General features: G+C 40.2%; 1 protein-coding gene across 6 annotated transcripts in view; it reads left to right on the top strand.

Moving 5' to 3' along the window:
- tenm1 (teneurin transmembrane protein 1) overlaps positions 1 to 20,424 on the top strand; it is a 2,430,772-nt gene that overhangs the window by 717,080 nt on the left and 1,693,268 nt on the right. For all 6 annotated transcript variants that reach the window (XM_087991975.1, XM_087991977.1, XM_087991976.1 and 3 more), the window contains exon 3: positions 8,376 to 8,483. The gene's annotated coding sequence lies outside the window, so the exon portion shown is untranslated. The remainder of the gene's footprint in view (positions 1 to 8,375; positions 8,484 to 20,424) is intronic.

The raw sequence follows: 20,424 nt of genomic DNA, 5'->3' as shown, positions 1-20,424 counted from the left end.
TGGACACCAGGCACCAACATCTCAGGGCATGCTCACGGGATACTGCACCTCATGGCTCACTGGCCACCGACACCCTGTGTTCACTAACAATGGAATCCAATGTCTGCCGGCGATTATGCATCATTATGGCACACTCCTGTCCACTCAGAGTACATTTCTACACTTACGCATGGTCTGCAGCGATGACTATCACTGTCATGCTGCAGCAAGGACACTGTGCCATAAGGGACATTTAGCTAGCTTATGAATTGGACTAGTCTGCATCTCCGATACCAATATAGGAGTTTGTACACTCAGAGCGGTCAGAATCAGAATGCTTCCAAAAAAGGAACTAACCTACCACTCTTCTTCACTCTTTCTGCCTTACTGTGTGCTGTTTTCATCTTGGACTGAGAGAGAGGTAGGTATTAAAGGAGATACACCACCATTACAGTAGGGGAGGTGTCCCACCAAGTGAGTCAGCAGTGCAAAGGATGTGTTGTGTTAGTGGTATTGGGGTTGGGGTCAGTAATAGCGAATACAGGAAGATCTTTCAGCCAATAGAAAGACCGGTACAGCATGAACCTCTTTCATTGCTCAGTCCTTTGTGTTTAGGAGTTGGGAAGTCATGTTGAGATTGTATAGGACATTAGTGAGGCCTCTTCTGGAATACTGTGTTCAGTTCTGGTCACCCAGTTATAGGAAAGACATTTTTAAACTGGAAAGGGTTCAGAAGAGATTTACCAAGATGTTGCTGGGTATAGAAGGTTTGAGTTATAAAGAAAGGCTGGATAGATTGGGACTTTTCTCACTGGAGCAGAGAAAGGTGAGGGATGATCTAATTGAAGTCTGAGAGATATGGATAGTGGTAGTTGTCATTTCCCTAGAATGGGGGATTTCAAGACTAGGAGGCAGATTTTTAAGGTGAGAGGAGAGAGATTTAAAAAAGATAAAAAGCAATTTTTTTATACACAGGGTGGTTCACCTGTGGAATTAACTTCCTGAGAAAATGGTAGATGCTGGTAGAATTACAATGTTTAAAAGTGTGATGATGCTGTTACTTTAAAAAGGTCATTTTGTCTTGGTTTCTTTCAAGAGAGGTCGTAAAGGCAGAGGTACCAAAGAGTCGAGGAAGAGGCGAGTTCAACAACAGAAAGGGAGTAGTCAGTTCTCTCTATTCAGGTTTTTACTAGTTTATTTTAGCGGTAGCATTCACAAGATGTGTGCATCCAGGAGTGTTGCAAGCTTCAGTACAGAACTCCTCTGACCTTCATCTGAAATCTGTAAAAATCTGTTTGAGTTTACCATTTTACCAAGGAGTGTGTTTGTGGGAAGTTGCTGTATGGAACAGTTAACATAGAACATAGAAAAGTACAGCACAGAACAGGCCCTTCGGCCCATGATGTTGTGCTGAGGACTATTCCTAATCTAAAATAAAATAACCTAACCTATGCACCTCTCAATTCACTGCTGTCCATGTGCATGTCCAGCAGTTGATTAAGTGTCATTGGCAAATTTGTGTCATTGGCAAATTTACTAATGACTCTGCTTCCACCACCACCGCTAACAACACATTCCATGCATTCACAACTCTCTGCATAAAGAATCTACCTCTGATGTCTCCTCTATACTTTTCTCCTAATATCTTAAAACTATGACCTCTTGTGCCAGTCAATCTTGCTGTGAGGAAAAGTCTCTGGCTATTTACTCTATCCATGTCTCTCATTACCTTGCATACCTCAATCAGGTCACCTGTCTTCCTCCTTCTCTCCAGAGAGAAAAGTCTGAACTTAGTCAACCTCTTTTCATAAGGCAAGCCCTCCAGTTCAGGCAGCATCCTGGTAAATCTTCTTTGCACCCTCTCCAAAGCCTCCATAACTTTCCTATAATAGGGTGACCGGAACGAAACACATTATTCCAAGTGTGGTCTCACCAGGGTCTTGTAGAGCTGCAGCAAAACCTCACAGCTCTTAAACTCAATCTCCTTGTTAATGAAAGCCAAAACACCAGCTGCTTTTTTAACAACCCTATCCACTTGGGTAGCAACTTTGAGGGATCTATGCACTTGAACACCAAGATCCTTCTGTTCCTCCACACTGCAAAGATCCCTGTCTTTAATCCTATGTTCAGCCTTCAAGTTCGACCTTCCAAAATGCATCACTTCACATTTATCCTGGTTGACCTCCATCTGCCATTTCTCAGCCCACCTCTGCGTCCTGTCTATGTCACACAGCAGCCTGAAATAGCCCTCGATACTATCAATAGCAACCTTTGTGTCATTAGCAAATTTACTAACCCGCCCCTCAACCTTCTCAAAAACTACAAAGAGCAGAGGCCCAAGAACAGAGCCCTATGGGACACCACTCATCACTGACCTCCAGGCAGAATACTTTCCATCTTCAACCACTCTCTGCCTTCTGTCAGCCAACCAATTCTGAATCCAGACAGCCAAATCTCCCTGTGTCCTAACTTTATGAATGAGCCTACCATGGGGAACCTTATCAAATGCCTTGCTGAATTCCACATCCACTGCTTGAGCTTCATCAACCTGTCTCGTCACCTCCTCAAAGAACTCAATAAGATTTGTGAGGCATGACCTGCCCCTCACAAAGCCATGCTGACTGCCTTTAATCATGCTATGCTTTTCAAAATAATCATAAATCTTATCCCTCTGAATTCTTTCTAAAACCTTGCTGACCACAGACTTGAGACAATAAGTAGCAATTGTTACTGTATCGGGTCCGATATTCTAAATTCTGTTTTCTTTTGCTCGTGTTTCAACTGGAGGGTTTAAATAAATTCTGTTTTGCTTAAGGCCAAGTGGTTTGACCAACTGTATCACACCTGGAATATTTACTTCACATTGGCTTAGCTACCTTCTTAAAATACTTTGAGGGGGTCTGGCGTGGTCCATACCAAAAAGACATTTTGATAGATACACAAATAGGAAAGGTTTGGAGGGATATAGGCCAGGAGCAGGCAGGTGGGACTAGTTTAGCTCAGGATTATGTTGGATGTGACTGGTTGGACCAAAGGGTCTGTTTCCATGCTTTATGACTGTAGAGTGGGTGATAGAGTGAGTGTGAGATATCAGAGAGAAAGTAGTGGCAGATGTACTGTGGAATGGATCTTCTTGCAACATTGCTGAGCACTCCTCTGCACTAACCCAGGTGGCAACCTCATGCCAAGCTGACATAGTCTGGATGTGTGGCCTCTTCTGTTAATTTTGGGGGAACAGGGCTTCCCACCTCTGCACCATCCCAATCAGTAGGACCTCTACCTCCCTACCCACAAAACATGGCACCAAATTTCCCTGTCTGTCATGTCTGGGCAAAATGTCATGACCCATACATGGCAACACCAGACTCTCAGTGCTTACCTGTGCATAATGGCCTTCTAAAGATGGCACTACTCCCAGGGATAATTGTCAATAATGGGATAATCTAGCAGTGGCAAGTTATACCAGGAATATGATAAAATGAGGTTAAAATCAAATAATGGGATGTTTTGGGGCAGGGTAGATAGTTAATGATATGAGCTTGGTAAGAAGTTGCAAGAAAATTCGATAGGCCTTATAGCAAAAGCATCTCTGAATACTTGATGCAACCAGCACTCAGCAAAAAGATTCAGCTTGTTATTTTTTCTGGTTTATCTGGTGGTATGTATTCCCAGTGCATCCCAGTGCAATTATAAATGCTTTCTGATCTGACTGTTCAGAGGTGTTGTGACGTACCTCTGGAGTAGGTGGGACTTGAAGCCAGGCCTCCTAGTCCAGAGGTAAGTTGGTGCATTTATATTCATTTCTCTCAAATTGTTATAACACACAACTGAATAGCTCTTTCCCACACCAAATCATCCATGTGCTTTTCCTCTATTATCTGTCACCATTAAAATCACCTGTGTTTTAGATTGATCAAAGAACATGCAACACCTGGCAAGAACAATTCAGATAACCAAAGGTGAGGAAGCTGATGCATTTGTAGGTATTTTTAATTAACTTTCCAGGGGTGTTATGTCTGAAATTTGTGGGACTTGAACCTGGGTCTCCTGGGTCACTACCAAAGCCCCCCTTGCCACTCCTGGTGCATTTGCGTTTTTATGTTTTAATCAACCAGTTTGGAATGTTACTACATGATAGTAGTAGTAGTAGTAATAGTCAGTAGGAGTACACAGGACTCAAACCCAGGATTCCTGGCTCAGAGGTAGGGACACTGCCATTGTGCCACAAAAGCAGTTCTGTGTATTTATATCTATTGTCTCATCAAACTGGTCAGAGATATTATTACACAGTTCTGGAGTAAGTGGGATTTGAACCCAGGTCTCCTGGCTCAAAAGTAGGGACACTAACTCTGTGCCATAAAAAGGCCCCAAAGTAGTTAGTTATTCTTCTTTTCAAAATTCAGCCTTTTTTAAATTCAAAGATGTTATTACACACTGCTGGAGCAAGTGGGATCTGAACCCAGGTCCCTTGGTCTAGGAGGTAGGGAGGTAAAAACAATGACTGCAGATGCTGGAAACCAGATTCTGGATCAGTGGTGTGCTGGGAGGTAGGGACTCTACCTCTGTACCACAAGAGGGCCCTCAGTGTATTTATACATTACAAGTGAGAATTAGCTGATGTCATTAACTATCTGACAGCACACAATCCTTCGCTGATTTGTTTGAGTGTGTGAATGAAATATGTCTTACATAAAATAATCAAGACACTGCAGAAGAATTTGCTGATTATTGTAGTGATTCCACTGATGAAGTTGAAGGTGATTGCATAGAGCTGAATCTTAAGGGTTTTTTTAGTTGAGTGTCAGATTCATTGAATTTCTTTCCGTGAAGCTGAACAACTTTTAATTCTGCATCTCTCCAAACTCACCTCATTAACTAGCTACCTCACACTAAGCTACCCCTTCCATTCAATTCTACCACCCATCACACCAAGAACAACTCACCAATGCTGCAATATCCTGAAATGGATGTGTGATCCCTGGCACTAGCATCATATTTAAAACATTGCTTTGACAAGCAGTGTCTGTGTAGATCTGCTCCATTTGCCCCAGCTATTGCAGAGAAAGCATCCACTTTGTGGGCATGTAGCTGGAGATCCTGTTGGTGCAGAAGTCAGGTGTTCCCATCCCCCAGATCTGCTAGTGGAGGCCACAGCACTGGACCGTGGCAACCTGGCCCCAGGTTAACCCTGGGTCAGTGTGGTCACTGCTGTCTGTAGGGGTGCACAGCAATGTAGGAAGAAGGCCAGTGACCTGTTTCATTCCACCAGTGTCATTGCCACTATCTTCTCTCTGATACCTCTCATTCACTCTGTCTCTTGCCATTGTATCCATTTCCCAGCCAGGTTCATGCTCTAACACTATGAGTATTGCAATCAATATCATTCCTCATTCACTCTGATTCATGACTGATGCTGTGTACTCTCTGTAAGTTTGCTAACTCACTTACAACACAAGCCTGCCAGCACCACCAAACATCATTTCCTGTGACACCTGCCTCTTTCTCACTGCATGAGGAAACCAACCCACAACAGGACAGAAAGAGTCTAGACAGATTTTGCGTTGCTCAAAATTCAGCTCCTCACCCTTTCGAGGAGATAATCCTGACGCTGACTGCCCTGAGCAGCTGACTGACCTTGTACAAGTTCCTAGACCAATATCAGAGGTTTCCCTTGACTTACTGTGCCCGATACAACTATTACACATGGGACACCATCCCCCATGTGCACGACAGGTACTCATGTGACTCGTCCAGCATTGTCTATCTCATGTAATGCAGGCAAGGATACCCGAGGCATGATAAATTGGCAAAACCATGCATCTGCTATGACAATGGATGAATGGATTCCATGCAACAATCACCAGACAGGGTTGTTCCCTCCCAATGAGGGGACACATCAGCGATCAAGGATGTTTGTCCTCGGATCTTTGAGTGAACGTCCTTCAAGGCAGACTTTGGGATACACAACAACACAGACTCTCAGAGGCTGATAGCCAAGTTCGGTACCCATGAGGATGACCTCAACCAGAATCTTGGGTTCATGTCACACTACTGGTGGCCCCAACCACAGTATACACACTCACACACACATTCAAACACCAGCTCACATACACACACATTCTCACACACAAACACACTCACAAAGACTCTCCCTCGTACATACATTCTCTCACACACAAACACACACGCTCACACTCATCTGCACGTTCTCACAGTCATGTACTCCATCATATGTGTGCACACACTCTATCAAGTATGTACATACATGCATGCACTCTCTCTCTCTCTCTCTCTCTCGCTGTCTCTCTGTCTCTCTCACACACACATGCTCTCTCTCTCTCCCTTATACACGTATACACACACACACACACGTAAGTTTATGGGGTGAATTTGCATCGCAGATACATTTTATTTTGTTCAAAAAAGGTGTAATCCGTAGGCAGTCAATCAATGTAAAATTTCATAAATTCTTTCTTTGAAAGTAAAGCCAGTCTGACTCCAGGTCAGGATACAGACAGATCCTAACCTCACACCTTTAAATGCATTGTCTGTGCTAAGATGTCACCTTTTTTTTATCCACTGATGCAACATTAAGTCATCTCAGGGCTGTGACTTGAAAGAAATTCTGAGATTTATGTATTAATCAATCAAAATCTGCAACCTCATGCATGATTTAGCAGTCATCTAACTTTGTCTAATACATTGTATCAGTTGTATGACACTTTGATCTTTTACTTATAAATTCTGTGTCCTATGATCCTGTCCCACTAGCTACCTGACAAAGAAACAGTGCTCCGAAAGCTTGTACTTTCAAATAAACCTGTTGGACTACAACCTGATGTTGTGTGACTTTTTAATTCTTGGTTTGATGCCTGGGTCTTCTGCCATGAGTCTTGCTACATGTTCTCACTAAAGGTGTGGCTTCCAGGCATGTGTTTTTATTACCCATACAACAGCCTTCCCAGAAGGTTCTCTGGCCTTCAAAACATCCAATGGGATGATGTCAACACCCTTCACTGTTGCCATGCTGGGGAGGGGTAAAGTTCACGTCTTCAGATGCTGGCTGGAAGTCAAAGTGCCAGAAAGCCTAATCAATATTTCTTCATTACACAAGCCTCAAGCTGGTTGTAACTGGTTCTCCTGAACCTCTGACATTGATTTCCACTTTTCTCTGCGACTCAGAGCTGTTGGCTGCCATTTAGTTTGGCCAATTTTCTGTCAAGCCTGATTTCTCCAGCTGTGGGTGAATTTAGAAGGTCTAATTTTGGATCCATGCTTGCTTGACCGCACCCTGAATAGGCTACTGACCACTTCCTCATTAGAGTCTCACCTCAGAACCTGAAACATGGTGAGGTGCTGCAGTGAGTTGATCCTGACCTCAAGGTAAACCTCGCTAGACTTCTTGCATGATCTGCCATAAATCTCACAATAGTCCACGTAATTCACAACGCTGTATGATTCCATTCATAGGAAAGAGCAACAAAGGAAGTATGCAGCTTTTCTTCACAGAAAAAAAACCTCATTGGTTTTCACTATAATTTTTTAAATCAAAATTCTGCAAATATTGCAAAGGACTGATTGTGCAAGCGTATTTGAGCAACAATCATGAATGGTCTCTTAGTGCTTTCCCCAAGTGAATTCTATTTTTTGTGAAACTGCAGTGAGTGTTGACAAGCCACTTAACCTAATCCTGACTTTATTTTCTTGAACCAGGCCCAGGGAAATAACGCCAGGATTTACCCTCCATCCAGTCGATTTCAGCGTTATCTCATAATATGACATCCTGGGGATCTTCCTTACCTGAACAGATCAGTAGAACACTGAATACATGAACTCACTGATCTGTCAGAGAAGCTGCAGCAAAATGTATTCCAGTTCTGTTTTAAAGTTAAAGTTAGATCTTAGTTGTTCGGCATTATTCAACTGAATTTTTTTTTACATTTGTGAAGAACAGAGTACTTGTGAAATCCTGCTATAGTTACTACTGCCGACAGGAGATGCTGAGATTAAGTGGAAGAGTGTCTGAGTGTGACATTGTTTGAGCTATGGAGCACAAGAGTGCTTAGTGTGTGGTACTGATGCCACAGAAAGCTCAGGGGCAGTTACTTGGTGTGAGTTGCTATGGTTACAACTCTGCATGCACTGTAGGTGAGTACAAGCACACAGCTATTTGATTTTTCTCCCCCCAGTTGCTTGCGGGAGGCTCGTTACAATGAGGTTTCTATCTCAAATAGAGCAAAGAAATTCTATACGCTTCTTTTGTAAGATAACTTTTTGTACATCATGGTTTTCAGGACATCACATTATCAGCTGTTTGAATTATTAAATAATGCAACAGAAACAAAATATCATTCATTAATGAAATGCTAATAGATTTTTTTGTCTTTTATTAACAGGTTTAACACTTCATGATTATTTCCTTTGTGTTGCTGTTTCTCAGTGAGTATCAGTCAAATCTTTACTGAGCCTCTGCTACAACTTGGAAAGGAAAGAATAAGAGACAGGTAAGGAAACACAATATGGTACATGGATTAATATTTTATTGCAAATCTTTGTTCTTGATATTAAGAACTAGTAACTTACCAAACAGCCTTTTTTTAAAATTATAACCTTAATTGCAACTGAATCTAAAGCACATATTTGACCAACTATCTTGTATTTAATTTTTGTAAGCTGTTATTTTAACTGTAATTTCCAGTTCTGTAACTCAACCTTGGTTGAGGTTCTGTGAGGTGACAAAGCAGTTTTATTTTTGGTTTATCAACCATTAATTCAGCAAAAAAAGACTATCAAGGGAGTTTAATTTATATTTGTTACACTTCTTGCAAAGATACAATTATCTTCACATCCTGCTCTCTGTATTATTCTTTAACTACTTACCAACTGTGATGAATCAGCCAAGCACATCATCCGACTGCCTAGCATCCATTGATGCTGTTCTGTGCCAGTCAATGGAAGGAATCCAGCAGAGCATTGTGGAATAATTCCCCTCCTTCTATATCATGATCTCCAATGGTGGCGTGGCTTACGTCTAGAAAATGAACAGCGTGGAGTCATCAAAACTCCATCTCCCGCTTGCTTGATACCACAGCTTGCTTGCTAGATGTGCTGGGCTACCTTTTCAACTCCATGAAACTGCAGTGTACTTTGTCTGGTAACATTAGAACAAATATGTTCAGGGTACCATATGGACTGGAATGACACAGTTTTTCTATCACCTTCAGTTCTTTTGAGATTTTGAGGTTGTGTCATAGAATGTGTTCATCTGGTTGATGTGTGCAAGTACACATTGAGCAATGACAGTACATAATAGACAAACATCCTGGAAGAAATCAAAGTTTTCCAGAGATTTCAAAAGCATAGGTCTGAGGCTGCCCCATACGTTATTTCTGTTAATCATGATAACAAATCCAATCTGACTCTGAACTTATATTTTCACTTATATGCCACAATTGCAGTAAAATTGTCAGCCAAAACTTGTCTTTACTTCAGTGCAATCCCTAAAGAGGCATAATTTAATGACATTGTAATTACATTGAATTTGATTGTTGAACCCAGTGGCTATCAATGTAATTTTGTGGGCAGGCTCCATTTACATATCACCAGAAAGTGGAAGAAAAGTAGCTCAGTGAGTCCTGCTCAGTTTGCTCCAGTACCCCCTGAACCAGAAGCTCGTCCAGCTTTGGAAAAAGGTACCTTGGAGAGATGGTTAATTCATGATGATTAAGTTGGAATTAGCAGGAAGCTCAGCAGCCTGTGTGGCTGAAAGTAGCCAGATTATGTGCAATACGTTCTTTGTGCAGAGTATTGAATTACGTATTAATATCTTGAAGGAAAAAAAGGAAAAACTACACTTATGGTAGCATCTTTTATAATTTCAGGATGATCCAAAGTGGTCTACAATCAATAAAAAACTTTTGAAATGTAATCATTGTTGTCATATAGAAAATGCAACAACATATCCGCATAGAAAAAAGATGAAGAGGACTGAGGAGAAATGAAATAACGACCAGATAGTTTATTTTAGCAGTGTTGCTTGAGTGATAAATATTGGCCAGGAAGTTTTGAAAAGATTTGTAGCTCAGGTTGAGGTTCTGGATGAAGGTTTGCTCGCTGAGCTGGAAGGTTCATTTCCAGACGTTTTGTCACCCTACTAGGTAACATCTTCAGTGGGCCTCCGTGTGAAGCTCAAGATGTTACCTTGTAGGGTGATGAAACATCTGGAAATGAACCTTCCAGCACAGTGAGCAAACCTACATCTATTGACCAGGAAGCTAGACAGAATTTTGGTGCTTTTCTTTGAATAGTATTGTGAAAATATTTTTATCAACCAGCGATTGAACGGAGAACATCCGCTTAACATTCCAAACAAAGGTTAGTACCTTCAACAGTATTGCACTGGAGATTATGAGCTCAAGACTCTTGAACTGGACTTGAACACACAACCTTTGACTCAGACTGCTACCATGAATCAAACACTATGTTTATTAGAATAGATACAGTTTATGTTTGAAACTGTCATTCCAAACAGTGAGGAGGAGGAAATAAACATTTTTTTACATACCTACAGATATATTGAGTGATTGTTTTAAAAAGACATAATTTAAAATATCATACAACAACAGGCTATAGTCCATCAGGTTTATTTGGATGCACTAGCATTCAGAGCGCTGCTCCTTCATCAGATAACTGGTGGAGCAGGACCATACAACACAGAATTTATAGCAAAAGATTACAGCTTCATGCAACTGAAATGACATATTGAACAAATCTAGATTGCTGTTAGACTTACCAGCAATCTAGGCTTGTTCAATATATCATTTTAGGTGCATGATACTGTAATCATTTGCTATAAATTCTGTGTCTAATGATCCTGTCCTACAGCTATCTGATGAAGGAGCAGTGCTGCAAAAGGTAGTGCATCCAAATAAACCTGTTGGACTATCGCCTGGTGTTGTGTGATTTTTAACTTTGTCCACCCCAATACAACACCGGCTCCTCCACACCATGGCTACAATAAACAGTCCAACAAAGGTGATTACCGAATTAATGTGACAGGACTCAACAGTAATCTTCCAGAAACTTCTCAGAAGTCAATGTCAACCGGACAATCAAATCCCATGTACTCCTGATTGATCTATTTTGCTAACCAGGTTCAGAGATGACTATCAGTAGCAATAATAATCGAACACAATAGATTTGATAGTTCAACCAATCATGAGACGAATTATTAATAATTTTGCATTTTACTTCTGGAATGGGCCACAGTTAGTGTTCTTCAACGGAAGCATTTTTATGGTCATTCCTTCTCCTTCTCCAGAAGCCTTTAGTTGCATGATTCCCACTGCACTGAATCCAACAGTATTTTTAAACATGTGATTTTAAAATAGTTGTTAGCTGATAGGCTAGCTCAGAGGTGGGGAACCTTTTCATGTTGGAAGGCCGCATTATGTAATCTAATAAGGCTGCATCCAAGAAACTTCAATTATATATTCTTCAAAATTCACATTATTTTGTAAAAATCTAACTACTAATTTTCTTCTACTCTCCGGTATTTTAAATACATACATTTTAAGATTAAAATAAAAACAATAAAGGATGAAAAAAATATTAATAAAAAATAAAAGATTTGTTCTGCAAAATTTGGATTCATTCAAAAGGTCACACACAGTGTCCTTGAAGGCCGCATGTGGCCTTAAGGCCGCAGGTTCCCCACCCCTGAGCTAGCTGCTGCATTTTCTGGCAATATCAACACTCCTAATTCCGGGCGACAAAGGAAAAGATGCCTGTATAAAAAGCAACCAACTATCTGGATTTGTGCCCTCTGCAAATGAACCTTCCTTTCATTGTAAAAGTGAAGCGGACGTTACATTTTAACAAAACCTCCTCTGATTTTCAAAGATTGTCAAAATTTTTTATGGAGCAAAAACTACCCACAACTCCTCAAATCTTAGTTAACACATCAAATATTTCTTCCAAAGGAATTTCAGACTACTAATTCCAGGTTCAGACTTTTGGACTCCATCTTAAAAACGAGGAAATTGATCATATGGTATCCCTTGGTTAGTTTGTCATTAAGAAGGTGCTAATTGAATAATATCTTTATTCTTTCTGATTCTATCTCTCTATGTATGTTTGCGAGCATGCCGGCACTATAGAGTGTTCCCTACATTAAGAATATGTGAAAAAAAACCTATTTCTGATTTGAGTTTACCTTCGTGTTTTTGTGGTTGCACTAGGTCGGAGTCCACCAATAGAGGAGATGGGGGAAATGCATTCCTACTCATTATAAAAGGGGTAATATTATCACAATTTTTCCATGAATAGATGGTGACAATAGGGAGAGAGAGATTTGTTTTCAAATTTACTTTATGTGCATGAAGTGTATTTAAGAACTTTACATTGTAAATGAGAAGAATTGAGTTGGGTGCTAGAGATTATTTTGTCTCCCATGTTGAATAATATTCTCTGTGAAGTATCTGTCCAGTTCATATCTGTTGCATCCATGACTACTAATTATGAAATGTTAAAATTTTTTGGTTTTAATAATTTTTTGCTTGACCTTTCAAGTTTCAATTGATCAGCATTAACGTTACTAATAAGATATCATGAGTTTATACCTCTAAGGAAGATGTATGTGGAAATAACTAGCTTTCCAGTACATGGATTAGCAGTTCTAACTAAAATGGAGCGAAATGGGAAGGGAATGTCCCTTTGTTCAGATTTCACAGCATGAATGAAAATGATTTTTTTATATTTATATTTACAATTTTATCATATGTGACAAATAGCCAAGATGAGTTAGGTGGGTTCACCAACAAGCCCCACTGGAAAGGAAGGGTGGATGCTTTAAAGGATCCAGGGGAGTCTGCCTTCAAGTCCCTCTGTTCCCATTTGTTGTTGCCTCCATTGAGGATAATGGAAAAGAGAGGAGTCCTCTATTCCAGGGTTTTTCAGGGAGTATGCCTATGTAGCATTTGACCTGCCCGCTTCTTATTAAATACCAGCAGTGACAGGATAAGGCTCTTAAGATGCCCTTAAATGACCACTTAAGCATCTCATTTGTCCTCTGGACTAAATCTGAGGGATTTGAGAAGGCATCAGATTCTCCACCCAGTATTTTGCTGCCTGATTACACAGTGACCATTACCACCCATTGAAACAACCTTGGGAAGATAGGGTGCATTGAACTCAGCCCTATATCTCTACAACATTCCTCTGTGCCAATTGTTCTTGCAGTTTTTATGCTGCATATTATGGTATATTTTATTTTAGCTTGCAGTTGAACAATTATTGAGCTACTTTGTTGTAAGCACTGCATATGGCCTTTTAAGGGAATTCCAGAGAAATAAATTTCTTATAACGTATTTATTTACTTTGTGTCAATACAGATTGAAAATGACTTAGACATAGAAATTCCATCTTTACAAATTTGAAGACAAGTGTCAAATCTGTTGTAAAAGCATGGATATGACAGGACAATATCACAGTAATGATTATATATGAATCTAGGGAATGGATCTGTGATGCTGGTTCACAGAGTGTAAATAGGCTTTTTTTTCTCAATACCTTGATCTAAGAAAAAGCATCTTGAGAAATTTTGTTCAATACAATGTTAGGTGGTTAAATTAAAGATGTTGGAAATTGCAATTTGCTATTCCTGAGAGAATTTGCACTTCCTAGGCAAAAAATGATAGCTTCACAAATCCAATTTCAAATACAGTTACTTATACTCAGCAAAGGAATTACTGTTCAAATTATGTTGATAGCTCACAACAGGTAGGAATGTATGTTAATAAGAATTATTCAGAAATACTGAACTGCAGTTTGTGATGGTTTGTAATTTGTTTTCTTAGTCAGATAAAACATAATTCTTGATATTGTAGTGGAGTTAATTTTGAAACTGCAAAAAATAAATCCCAGAGATGTTATTGAAAATGAACCAATATTGCTTTTGCTGCTGGGTGGAATGAATGTAGAATTTTTAAAAAAATCTAGATCAGAAACGTGTTTGATAGACCCTCATGACATTGAGACCAGACTGAAGGTAGATCTAGGGTAGCAGGCCCCACTGATGGGCTTGAATTTGCTGGGGGCGGTTTAAGGTTGTGGCGTCTGGAGGGGTAAAGAGAGGAGGGCAGTAGGAGTATGGTACACCTATGATAGGGTGCAGAGAAACCCTTGAAAGATACTACCTTTACCTTACACAGATCATGATGCTGGGGTTGGGCTGGAGGTTACACAAGGGTTAGAAGTCACTGACACCAGGTTTATTTGAAACCACAGGCTTTTGGAGTGCTGCCTTCATCAGGTGAAGTGAAGAAAAACTCTTCACTTACTAGTCAGTTAGTTATACTTTACTCACACCATCTGATACTTTTGATCACCGACAGAGACTAATTATTTGATATTCCACTCACACTATTTGCATGATCTTTTGATCTCTCCACCCATTGATCTCTCTGCCTATAAAATCTGTGCCTGTGACTTTCTTCACTTCACCTAACCAAGGGGCAACACTCTGCAAACTTGTGATTTCAAATCAATCTTTTGGACTATACCCTGGTGTCATGTGACTTCTGACCTTGTCCACCCCAGTCCAACAACAGCACTTCTACATCATGGCTACCATTGACACCACAAATCGTCGGTTCAAAATAGAGAAGATCTCCGAGAAGATCGCACATATCGATACAGACATCAAAGTTTCTGTAGAGATGCAAGAAAGCAGAGAAAATCTAAAAAGGACTACAAATGATGAACCCATTCAAGGTGACCAGCAACACAGACTACACTGTGAGACTCTGCCATCACCCCTCTCTCACCATCCTTAATCAGCCCATACATCAATACTACACAGACACTGCAACCTTGAAATTGAGAGAGGACCCATAATCTCAGCTTGCGCTCAGGTTATAGTGGACCAGCTGTTAGACATTAGCAAGCAGAAAAGGCAACGGAGCTGCATTACCTCCATGCACACCAAGAACAGGAAACGGGAGAAACTTAGCATCACCAACAGCAGCAACCAAGCACTCCTGCCGGTACCACAGTTGAAGCTAATACTACCAACAGGGAAATCCATCATCAGCTTGTCTGACCACACCTTTCAACCAAACAAAAGTGAGGGTGGTAAATGGGATCCAAGTCAATGTGTTTGTTGATAGAGTTCCAGTTGGAATTACATGCTTCCATGAAATGCCATGGAATGCCAACTGGAATTTTATCAACAAACACATTGACTTGGATCCCATTTACCAGCCTCTGAGAAAAATAACAGGAAATGACATCACCACAGGAAATGACATCACCAATCCAAAGAAAGCAAGAATCATCAGCAATGCTTTTTCCAGAGGCTCACTGAAGATGTTACCTAGTATGGTGACAAAACATCTGAGAATGAACTTTCCAGCACAGCGAGCAAACCTACATTCAGAACCTCAACCTGAGCTACAAATCTTCTCAAAATGCATTGTGTACCTCATACGCTGCAGGCAAGGATTCCCTGAGGCATGGTATATTGGTGAAACCATACAGACAGAATGACAATGAATGAATGGACACAACACAATAATTGCCAGACAGGATGTTCCCTCTTAGTCGGGGAACACTTCAGCGGTCAGGGACGTTCAGCATCTGATCTTAAGTTAAACATCTTCCATAGCGGCTTTTGAGATACACAACAATGCAAAATTGCAGAGCAGAAACTGATAGACCAGTCCATACCCATGATGAATGCTTCAACCATGATCTTAGGTTCATGTCACGTTACATTAACTTCACCATGCTTCTGTATCTGTAAAATCTTCCTTTCTGTCTTGTTTTGACACCATCACGTTGAATACTTGTTATGATTTCAGTACCTTAATCAGCTTGTACAGTTTTGGATTACTTGTTACTTTAGTTACACCCTCGATGTGCGACTCATACCTATCATGTTATTCCAGCTGTTTGGTTTGTGTCCAGCACCACCTTGTTTTTAATTTTTTGTAATTATCTATCTGCCTCAATTAATTGGATTTTGGGTCATTCCTTTCTCTTACTTTTCAGCTGTTGACACTTTGCTCGCACTACCCGACACTTTTGATCACCTTCAGAGACTTATTATTCGACACTCCACTCACACTATTTGTACGATCTTTTGATTTTTTTTGACCCGTTGCTCTCTCTGCCTATAAATTCTGTGCCATGTGCTTTTCTTCATTCACCAGACAAAGAGGCAACACCCAGTAATCTTGTGATATTAAATAAACCTGTTGGACTCTAACCTGGTGTTGCATGCCTTCTGACTTTACACAGATCAGTCCACTCAGCTAACACTCACATGGGTCTCTCCCACCTCAGGTAAATTAGCAGTGGAAATATGACGATGCACTTCATGTTAATTAAGTAGCCACTTAAGATCTTCAAGAGTCTCAAGAATGGGGAGCTGGGAGTTTCCAATGTCTCCACTGTTCTCTGTAAAATGAGAAATGGGTTGGCAGGTTGGGTAAGTAATAGGCAGTCTATACAATAATTCTGTGATATTATCCCCACCTTCATACCCTCGGGCAAACTATGGTGGTGTCTGTTATTGAAGGGTCAAACAGAAAGAAAAGAGATCTTTCTTCAGCAGACCTAAAAGACTGCCTTGACCAACAGTACCAAACAAAAATTGATTGGTGTTTGGAAGGCCTCATTTGTATGCAGTATATGATGTGTTTTGTTTATATACAATGATACTACATTTGAAAAATGTAGATGTATTTTACAATAATACTACATTTGAAAAACCCTGCAACATTCCAACAGCATTTAACTGGCATAATTATTTCCCAGGAGATCACATGTTGGGTAAGTCTGATGGGAAAATCCAAGAAATGATCTGATTAAAGTGCTTACAATTTTGCAAGGGTGTGGCAAGATGGATGGAGAGAAGTAGTTTTCTCTCATGGTGCTAAAAAGTAAAGTTCCCACATCAGAGGACTCCTGTCGCATTAGACAGAGAGAGATGACTACGATGGTTTAACCTGAAGTCACCATGCTTCAGGTAGAGGGACGGTTCTTCAATGATAACCTCAGCTGGTGTGGGAATTGAACCCATGCTGTTGTTATCATCTCACCCATGGGATCATCAACATCAAGATTCTTGGCAGAAGCAATGATACAGAGACGAGAATGAGCACCCTTTCCACATAGCTTTGGGTCCGCTATGTAGATGGCGCCTTTGTCATCACGAAACAGAACAAACTAGAAAAAACCTACAATATCATTAACAGCATCCTTACTGACATAAATTTGACTAAAGAGGAAGAGAACAACAAGAGACTCACTTTCCGAGATGTTACAGTGGAATGCACAGTCAATGGAGAGCTGCAGATCAGCATCTACAGGAAAGTAACACAAACAGATCAGATACTCAACTACAGGAGCCATCGTCCCAACACCCACAAACAGAGCTGCAACAGGACATTATTTAAATGAGCCACAACACATTGCAGCACCCAGGAACTATGAGCAGCAGAAGAAAAATACCTATACCGCGTATTCAAGAACAACAGGTACCCGATAAGCAGTCTGCCGATTCTTAAGCAACAAACCCAAACAAGAAGACACAACACGCCCACAGACTCTATCCATAATACCATACATCAAAGACATCTTGGAAATGATGACCAGACTACTCCGACCCCTTGGCATCATGGTAGCCCACAAACTTACCAATACACTGAAACATCTACTGATAAACCTAAAGGACCCTGTACCAACAGCCAGCAAATCGGATGCCATATACAAAATACCCTGCAAGAACTGCAACAAAAACTACATCGGACAAACAGGCAGGAAACTAGCCACTAGGATACATGAGCACTAACTAGCCACCAAAAGATATGACCAGCTGTCGCTAGTATCCTTACGCAGAGACGAAAAAGGGCACCATTTCGACTGGGACAAAACATCCATCCGAGGACAGGCTAAACAAAGACATGCACAGGAATTCCTTGAGGCCTAGCATTCAAACCAGAGCTCTATCAATAAACACATTGATTAGGGCCCAATTTACCAACCTCCGAGAAAAAGAACTGGATATGATATCACCCACTTTAACAGACAAGGACACATAAATAGCAAGTGGGACAGGACACCAGCGCTTCACCGGATGCCCACTGATGATGTTACCTGGCATGGTGATGAAACGTTTCAGAACATGCCTACCAGCTCAGCAAGCAAATTTACAACCACAGCAGTTGTGCATGCCTAAGCAAGCCTGTGTGTTCCAACTGAAATGAGATCTTTGTGCAAGTTCTTCTATTTTGTAAGTTTGAACTCATTAAATCAATGGACGCTTGATAGAGTTTGGCTATGGACAATGCTGTATATTGTCACAAACCTAACCGAATTTACAACAAGTACGGAATGTAAATGCTAAACAATGTTGGTGGAGGCAGTCAGTTTACTTTGGAACATCAACTAAATGCAAAATTGTCTCCTGTTGTATTCGGTTGATAGTCTTTTATCTTGAATTATACACCAAGCTATTGGCCTAGCTAGTGATATTCATCTTATGAATGAATAAAACAAAGTGGTGCATGATCTTTTTCTGATTGATTTCTCAAAGCAGGTGATCATCTCCTGACCTAACTTATTGTTCTCTTTTTGCTTGTTCTATGAGATATCTGTTATCCTCTGAGATCATCTCACTCATTGCATTTTTTCTGGATTTCTTCGAATATAATAGGCTGCCTTTAAGTAATTTTGTTGTCTGCCTATTTGAATTACAAATGTATGTAATGTCAAATAATTTTTGATTAATATTTTGGGCTCATTGTTCCAAATAACGTAAGGACAAATATCTTGTGGGTTCTCTATTTGAGACAGATTTTTCAGCACATTGCTTATGCATGCTTCATAATGACTGTCCTTGCTCAGAACAAAGCTAAATAATAAGGTATAGCTTGGCACACAGGAATTGGTTTACAAGGATATTGCTTGTGAAGTAATCCAAAATTAACAAACATAAATATAGGGTAGTCGCTAATCAATAAGAAATTCAGGAGAAACTTTTTATCCACAGAATGATTAGAACATAATTTGCTACCACACAAAGTAAATGAGAGGACTAGAATTGCATTACACTGAACGAGAAAAATACAAGAGGTAGAAACAAACAGATGTTGAAAATGTGAGATGAAGCAATGAATAACAATCTCAAGTGAAGTGTAAGCACTAGTACAAAGCAGTTGGGTCAAATTACATTTCTCTGGGCTGCAAACTTTCTTTACTTCTTCTCATTAGGCACATTACAGACATTCATTTCTCTTTGCACTTTCACAACCTTGATTCCCTTGTCCTTTCCTTGAAAAGCTTTGAACACTGCAATTTTCCCAATCATTCTGTGTCTGTTTTGCTTTCGACCCATCACGCTTGATTTGTGTTGAACTGCTGTTCAGGTTGCAGCCCTTCTTGTGGAAAGCCACCATTTTAATGCAGTGCTCAGTTTCATCATGTTTCACACTGTAATCTGAGCTGCTGCTGCTGACAGTGACATTGACTGCACATGCACATGCTCATGCGCACACTCACACATTGCTGATTAAGGCCCTGGCATGTCTTTTCTGAACCTTAACAAAGTTGGTCATTTCCCTCTGAATCCTAATGGCTGTTCCATCAAGGGTTCAACTCTGGGTGTTAACTTTTTTTGCCAGCAGGGTCTTTGCAATTCTGCCTTGAGGATAGAGTCAAGAAGGATTAAAGTAACCAGACAGAACAGAGGAGAACCAAGCAAGGAAATGAGAGAGGAGCCCAAGATGAAACTGGACAGACAATTAAACACAGACACAAAATGATTATCTTTTCTGAGAACACTTAGCAAATTGTTCAGTGGAGAAAAGTTTTTCAAAATTCTTTGCTATTCATCAACAAACTTTATGAATATAATGATGATGGGTAGCAATTATTAGATTAATAGCTTCATTTATGGTGTATTTTATTTTACTTGAGGTCACGGTAGCTCGCTTTTTTATGGGTGGTAATTTAAGAGTTCTTGGGTCAGAACAATAATTATGTGTGTGAAATAATATCGCAAACTGATCACTAATGTTTAATGAACCACAATTATGATCAGCTGATAATAAAACATGAGCTACACAAGGTCAGTTTCACTCCGAGAAATGCAGTGTCTGGATAATCAATTTTCAAGGTGATTTTCTTTCCATGAACTGTATTTTGCACAGTGCAGCAATATTTCTGTGTGATGAAGTGCAAGGACAGTGACTGCCCAATTGTTATTTTATTCACTTTCCATTTCTATCCAACATGGCTGTGCAATGCATCTGTGAATCTGGGGCAAAGTAATTTGGTTTGAGGAGGTTTGTAAGCATGCTAGCCCCTTCAAGAATGGTGAACCATAATAAAGGAAGTGTTTAAAAAGGGAATGAGCATTCACCTTTTGACTAAATCCAACTC

The sequence above is a fragment of the Chiloscyllium plagiosum genome, unplaced genomic scaffold, assembly GCF_037043375.1.
Source record: "Chiloscyllium plagiosum isolate Xiang-an unplaced genomic scaffold, Cpla_swu_hap1 HiC_scaffold_11, whole genome shotgun sequence".
Lineage (NCBI taxonomy): Eukaryota > Metazoa > Chordata > Chondrichthyes > Orectolobiformes > Hemiscylliidae > Chiloscyllium > Chiloscyllium plagiosum.
Note: the sequence above shows the minus strand (reverse complement) of the source record. Positions and strands in the feature narration are given on the sequence as shown.